The sequence below is a fragment of the Penaeus monodon genome, chromosome 7 (genome assembly GCF_015228065.2).
Source record: "Penaeus monodon isolate SGIC_2016 chromosome 7, NSTDA_Pmon_1, whole genome shotgun sequence".
Lineage (NCBI taxonomy): Eukaryota > Metazoa > Arthropoda > Malacostraca > Decapoda > Penaeidae > Penaeus > Penaeus monodon.
Window position 1 is genome coordinate 56,435,623 of NC_051392.1, and position 6,334 is coordinate 56,441,956.

Below are 6,334 nucleotides of genomic sequence, written 5' to 3' on the forward strand. Positions count from 1 at the left end.
AATGATGATGATGATGATTGTAATGAGATGATGATGATGATGGTGATGAGGTGGGGGGTGTTATGTGTGATGATGATAATATGAGATTAGATGATATGAATGGATATGTGATGATGATGCGATAAAAGGGATGAGGATGAGGATTTTGATGATATGACGGTGATGATGATGATGAGATGATGAAGTGAGGGATTGATGACGATGATGATGATAGTGAGTGATGATGATGATGATGATATGAAGATGATGAAGTGATAAATTATAAAATTTATATATTTTTAATAATATATATATATATAATATAATATTATATAATCAACTTTAAAAAAACACGTTTTTTAAAAACAAACAGGAAAACAATAAACGCAAAATAATCACTGCAACTTCTAATTCACCAATCTCACGAAACTATTTCATAACCTTCTCCATATTTCGTCACATCCAATATAGCCTTTTATCCCCCGAACCTTTATTCACAACCCTTTGAAAACCATTGTCCCAAAGCCTTTTTTTTCCCTACAACTGCAGAAAAAAAAAACACACATAATTCCATCTGGTTTCTTGTTCCAGAACCTATTCCGGGTTGGTTTCAATTTGGTTCGTGTTGGGGATTAACATTAAATATTCATCAACTTCGAACAGAGCGAGTGAAAGCTCTGTAAATTCTCTCCATTGACTATTCAGTTCTTGCACGAGGGAATTTTTTTTTTTTCTCACTAGTTTGATGTCTTGTTTTGAAATGATTGGGTTGATATTATTGTTGTTATTGGTGGTTTTTGTCGTCATTTTTATTGTTGTTTATTTTTTATTATTTTATTATTTTTATCATTATTATTTTACTTTTATTATTTTATTATTTTTTTTATTATATTATATTATCAATATCATTGATTTTCAATTCTTTGATATATCATACATTAATTTTTTATCATTTTTTATCATTATTATTATTATTATAATTTTTTTTTTAAAAATTTCCATTATTATTTTTTATTATTTTACTACTATTTTATCTTGCTATTTTCATCTTTATTTGCATTATCTTTATTCCCAATGTTTGATCATTATTTAAATTTTATCATTTATTCCGTTATCATTACTGTTATCATCTTAGATTATTGTCATATTATCATAAATATCATTATAAAATTTGTTATTCTTTTGTTGTTGTTGTTCTTTTTCTTCTTTTTATTATTATTATCATTTATTTTATTGTGTTGTTTTTGTTGTTTTTTTTATTTTTATTATTGGTATCATTATTATTAGTATTAATATTATAAATATCATTATTTTTATTATTATGTTTTTTGTTTTTTATTATCATTTTTGCTGTTTTTTTGTTGTTATATTTTGTTTTTGTGTTTTGTTTTTGTTGTTGTTGTTATTTTATTATTATTATTATTATTATTTTTTTATCTTTTCATTAATTATCATCCTTATTATGACTATAATTATTGTAACTATCATCATCATTGTTATTATTATAATCAATATCATCGTCATCCTTATTATTACTATTATTATCATTATTATTAGTATATTTCATCTAAAAATAATGCTACACATATTTAATATCGTAACTGTAAATGTAATCATCTATTCATTCATTCCCCCAACAAAGGAATTCCTCTACAACTTGCTATCGACATGTTCACGACGTGTTATGAAAACGTCGAAACGTGTTCAGCCGCGACGCGTGTATGCTAACTTTGCAGAATACAAGGCCAGGCGACCCTCAAGTATTCCTCAAAGCCAATAGGAGCCATTGAGAGTTCTGAAGAGCTGGGAAGGGCATAGTCCAGCTCCATGCAGTGAAGCAAGAGGTTGGGCATGCAAATGCTGGAAGAAACTTGAGGGCAAAGTTGGCTGATGACAAAGGGCGGTCTATTGATCATTCAACTGATTGATTAATTTAGCTTGGGGTGATTGCGGGTAGGGTTGTCAATAAAATTCTTTAATAGGGCAGCGGGTAGTAAAAAAAGTGACCGGTTTTTTTTTAATGATGTACAGAGGAGCTTGTTAGAATCATGGTCGTAAAAATACGGTTCACAATTTTAATTATTATTATCTTTGTTATTATTATCAATATCATTATCATTGTTATTATTGTTATCGTCACAATCATTATTATCAATTCAGTATTATCATTAATATTATTATTATTATCATTGTTATTATCATTTTTCCCATTTTCTTTTATTATTATTATCTTTTATTTTTATATTATTTCATTACTATTACTTTGCTATTTTTATTCCCCTCATTATTTTATATCATTTTATCATATTGTTAATTTTATATCTTTATTTTATATTATTTTTAATTATTATTATTATTTTTATCATCTTTTTATCTTTTCATTTCATTAATACAATGCTTCTTATTTTTACTTTCCCAAATTTTTATCATATATTGTTTAAAATTTTCATAGCATAATGGAAACTGCGATAACAAGTAAAGTATATTAATTTCCTTATAGAATTTCTCAGATGAAAACCAAAATGAATAAGATAAGATAAATAGATGAATGAAAAGGGAGAAAGAAAATAAATTGTTCATTATTAAGACCTGAAAAAGGGAGGAGGAGGGGGAAGGGAGGGGGAGGAAGGGGGGGGAGGAGGAGGAAGAAGAGGAAAGGAGTGGAGGGAGAGGAAGAGGGAAGAGGAAGGGAGGAGGAGGAGGAGGAGGAGGAGGGGGAGGAAGAGGGAAAAGGGAAGGGGAGGGAAAAGGAGATGGAGGGAGAGGGAAAAGGGGAGGAGAGGAGGAGGAGGAGGGGAGGAGGAGGAGGGGGGAGGAGGGAAAAGGAGGAGGAGGAGGAGGAGGAGGAGAGGAAGGGAAAAAAGGAAAAAGGGGAGGGGGGGAGAGGAAGAGGGGAGAGGAAGAGGAGGAAGAGGAGGAGGAGGAAGGGGAGGGGGATGTATAAGAAAAGAAAAGAAGAAAAGGAAGAAACAGAAGAATAAGCAGACGAAGAAGAAGAAAAACGGAGATAAAGAAGAAGAGAAACGAAGATAAAGAAGAAGAAAAATATAAAAAAAGAAGAAAAACAACAACAACAAAGATAAGGAGGAGAAGGAGGAAGAAAGTAGAGGAAAAGAATGAAGGGAAGAAGTAAGAGAGGAGGAAAAGGAAGAGGAGGAAGAAGAGGAAGAGGAAGAGGAGCTGGAGGGGGGGGGGGAGGGTAATCTTCATTAACAGACTAAAATATCGACGCATTAACCACTTAATTGCAGCTAACACAGTGGAATAGAATTTCCAATGATTAATCAATACACCCGCTGATGATGATGGTGATGCTGGGGATGGTGATGTGATGGGTTTATGCATGGATGATGATGAAATGTTTGATGATGATGATAGTGAGGGTGATGATGATGATGGTGATGGTGATGGTGATGATGATGGTGATGGTGAAGATGATGGTGTTGATGGTGATGGTGATAGTAGTCGTGATGATGATGATGGTGTTGGTGATAATGGTGTTGATCATCATCAATGATGATGGTGATGATGGTGTTGATAGTAGTCGTGATGATGACGATGTTGATGGTGAGGGTGATGATGGTGATTGGCATTGATATTATATTGATGATAATGTTGGTAGTGATAATGGTGTTAATGATGATGATTATGAAGATGATGATAATGATGATAATAATGATGGTGATGGTGATGATAATAATTATGATTATGATTGAGGTGATGGTGGTTATGATGATGATAATGATGATAATGATGATAATGATGATAAAGAATGATGACAAAATGAGATGTGATGGATGTATGACGACGACGACATGACGCGACAACGACGATGAGATGATAATGATAATGCTCATACTGCTTCTAATGATAGTACCAATAACAATAGAACCAAGAAAATATACTGATAACTTTGCAAAACATTTATATCGACTAATTGTCCGTAATCGCTTTCAAACCGGGTGACCAACAGCGCGAGGTTTTAGTTTCATCTCACTGCGAACGAGGGGAGAGAGAGGGAGGAGAGAGAGGAGAGAGAGAGAGAGAGAGAGAGAGAGAAGAGAGAGAGAGGGGAGAGAAGAGGAGAGAGAGAAAGAAGAGAGAGAGAGAGAGAGAGAGAGAAGGGGAGAAAGAGAGAGAGGAGGAAAGGGGAGAGAGGAGAAGAGAGGAAAGAGAGAAGATAGAAAAAGAAGAGAGAAATAAAAGAAAAGAGAGAAAGAGAGAAAAAGGATTTGAGAGAGAGAAGAGAGAGAGAGAGAGAGAGAAAAAGAAAAAAGAAATGAAAATAGTAACATTGATAAACGAAGTTTTGTTGCAAGATAGGTTCGAAAATAAAGAATTAAAGAGAGAAAAGGAAGAGGAGGGAGGTTGAGAGAGATGAGAGGAGAAGGAAGGAGGGGAAGAGTTTGAGAGAGGGAGGAGGGGAGATGGGAGAGAGGGAGAGAGAGGTAGGAGGGAAGGAAGGGTTGGAGAAGGATAACGCTTTATTAAAAATTAGGTTTTTAAACGCAATTTACTATATCTGTTTCTTAAGTTTTTATCATTAGCGCCGGGGCCGTTATATGGCATCTCATTTGATAATTGTTTTGTTTCCCTCGTAATAAGCATTCTAATGATTATTTCGTATGTATGGTAACGTATATGGGGAGTGTGGGGTTTGGGGGTGGTGTTGTGTGTGGGTGTTGTTGTGTTTTGTATTTTGTGTTGTAGTGTGTGTGTTTTTTGTGTGTGTGTGTTGTGTGTGTTTTGTTGTGTTTGGTTGTGTGTTTTGTTGTGACTTTTGTTGTGAGTGGGGTTATGTCGTGGTTTTTGAGTGTTTTGTGTGTGTTGGTGTTGTTGTGTGTGTGTGTGTTGGTGTGTGTTTGTTTGGGGTGTGTGTGTTTTTTTTTTTTTGGTTTGTTGGGGGTTGTTTGGCGTGTGTATGTGTATGTGTGTGTGTGTCTATCTATACGTTCTCCCTCCCCCTCTCTCCGTCAACCTCTTTTATGCAATATGCATCAAAAGCTTAAGGAGATAGAAGAGGGAAGAGGGAAGGAGGGAGGGGGGGGAGGGGGGGAGGGGGAGGGGAGGGGAAAAGGGTAAAAGAGGAGGGAGGGGAGGGGAGAAAAAAGGGGAAGGGAGGGTGAAAGGGAGGGTGAAGGGGAGGGGAGGGAAAAAGAAAGTGAAGATAAAGAGGAAAAGGGGGGGGGGAGAGAGGGAGAGGTGAGGGGAAGGAAAGGAGGAGGAGGAGAGGGAAGAGAGAAGAGAAGAAGATAGAAGAAAGAGAGGAAAAGAGGGGGGGGGAGAGGAGGGAAGAAGAGAAGAAGAGAAGAGAGAGAAGAGAGAGAGAGGAGAGAAGAGAGACAAGAGAGAGGAGAAGGGGGGAAGAGAAGAGAAAGAGAGGAGAGAGAGAGAGAGAGAAAAGAAGAGAGAGAGATAAAAAAGAAGAGAGAGAGAGAGAGAGAGAGAGAGAGAGAGAGATTGTGAGAGAATGGGGAAGGGATGAATATAGAGGGGGGATGGTAGGAGGGGAAGGGAAAGGGGTGAAGATGGGGAGTAGGGCAAGGGAAGGATAAAAGAAGTGGGAGGGGAGGAGAGAAAAAGGGGGGATGGGGAGGGAGATAGGGAGGGGCGGAGACTGAGGGGGGGAAGGGGACGGAGGGGGGTGGAGGGATGAAGATGGAGAGGGGAAACGAGGGGAGAGGAGAGACGATGAAAATGGAGGAGGATGGGGAGGAGGAGGAGAAGAAGATAGCGAGGAGGATAAAGGGAGGGGAAGGGAGAGTAATAATAGACAGAGGGATGAAGAAGAAGGGAAGAAATGTAAGAGGAGAGAGAAAAGAGACGCGAAGGAAACGAGGAAAAAGAACAGAGGAGAGGAGAGAGACGGAAGAGACAAGGGAAGAAAGAAAGAGAAGAAGAAGAATGAAAGGAGAACAAGGAGATAATAAAAAGAAAAACGAAAAACGAAAGCGGAATGAGAGAAGATAATTCCCTGTGAGTTCTCCGTTACCTTTCCCATTCAACTTTCAACTTACCTATTTTCTTACCCCGCCTGATTCCTAATCCTTCCCCTCCCTCGTTACCTCACACTCCATAACCTCCCTACCCACCCCTTTCTTTTCCTCGGGTCTCCTTTAACCTCCCTTTCTCCATCCTCTTTCCGCCCCCTCAACCCCTCTAAAATACGCTCCCCCTGCCATTTACCTCTCCGTCTCTTTATTCCTCCTCCCTTTCTCTTTCCTCTTACCCTTTGCCTCTTACCCTACGCTCCCATGCTCCATCTCCCTCTCCCTTTTCCCTCCCGCCTATCTTTTTGGGTCCGCCCTTATTTTTTCCCCCCTTTATTCACCTAAATTAAACTTTTTCCACCCCT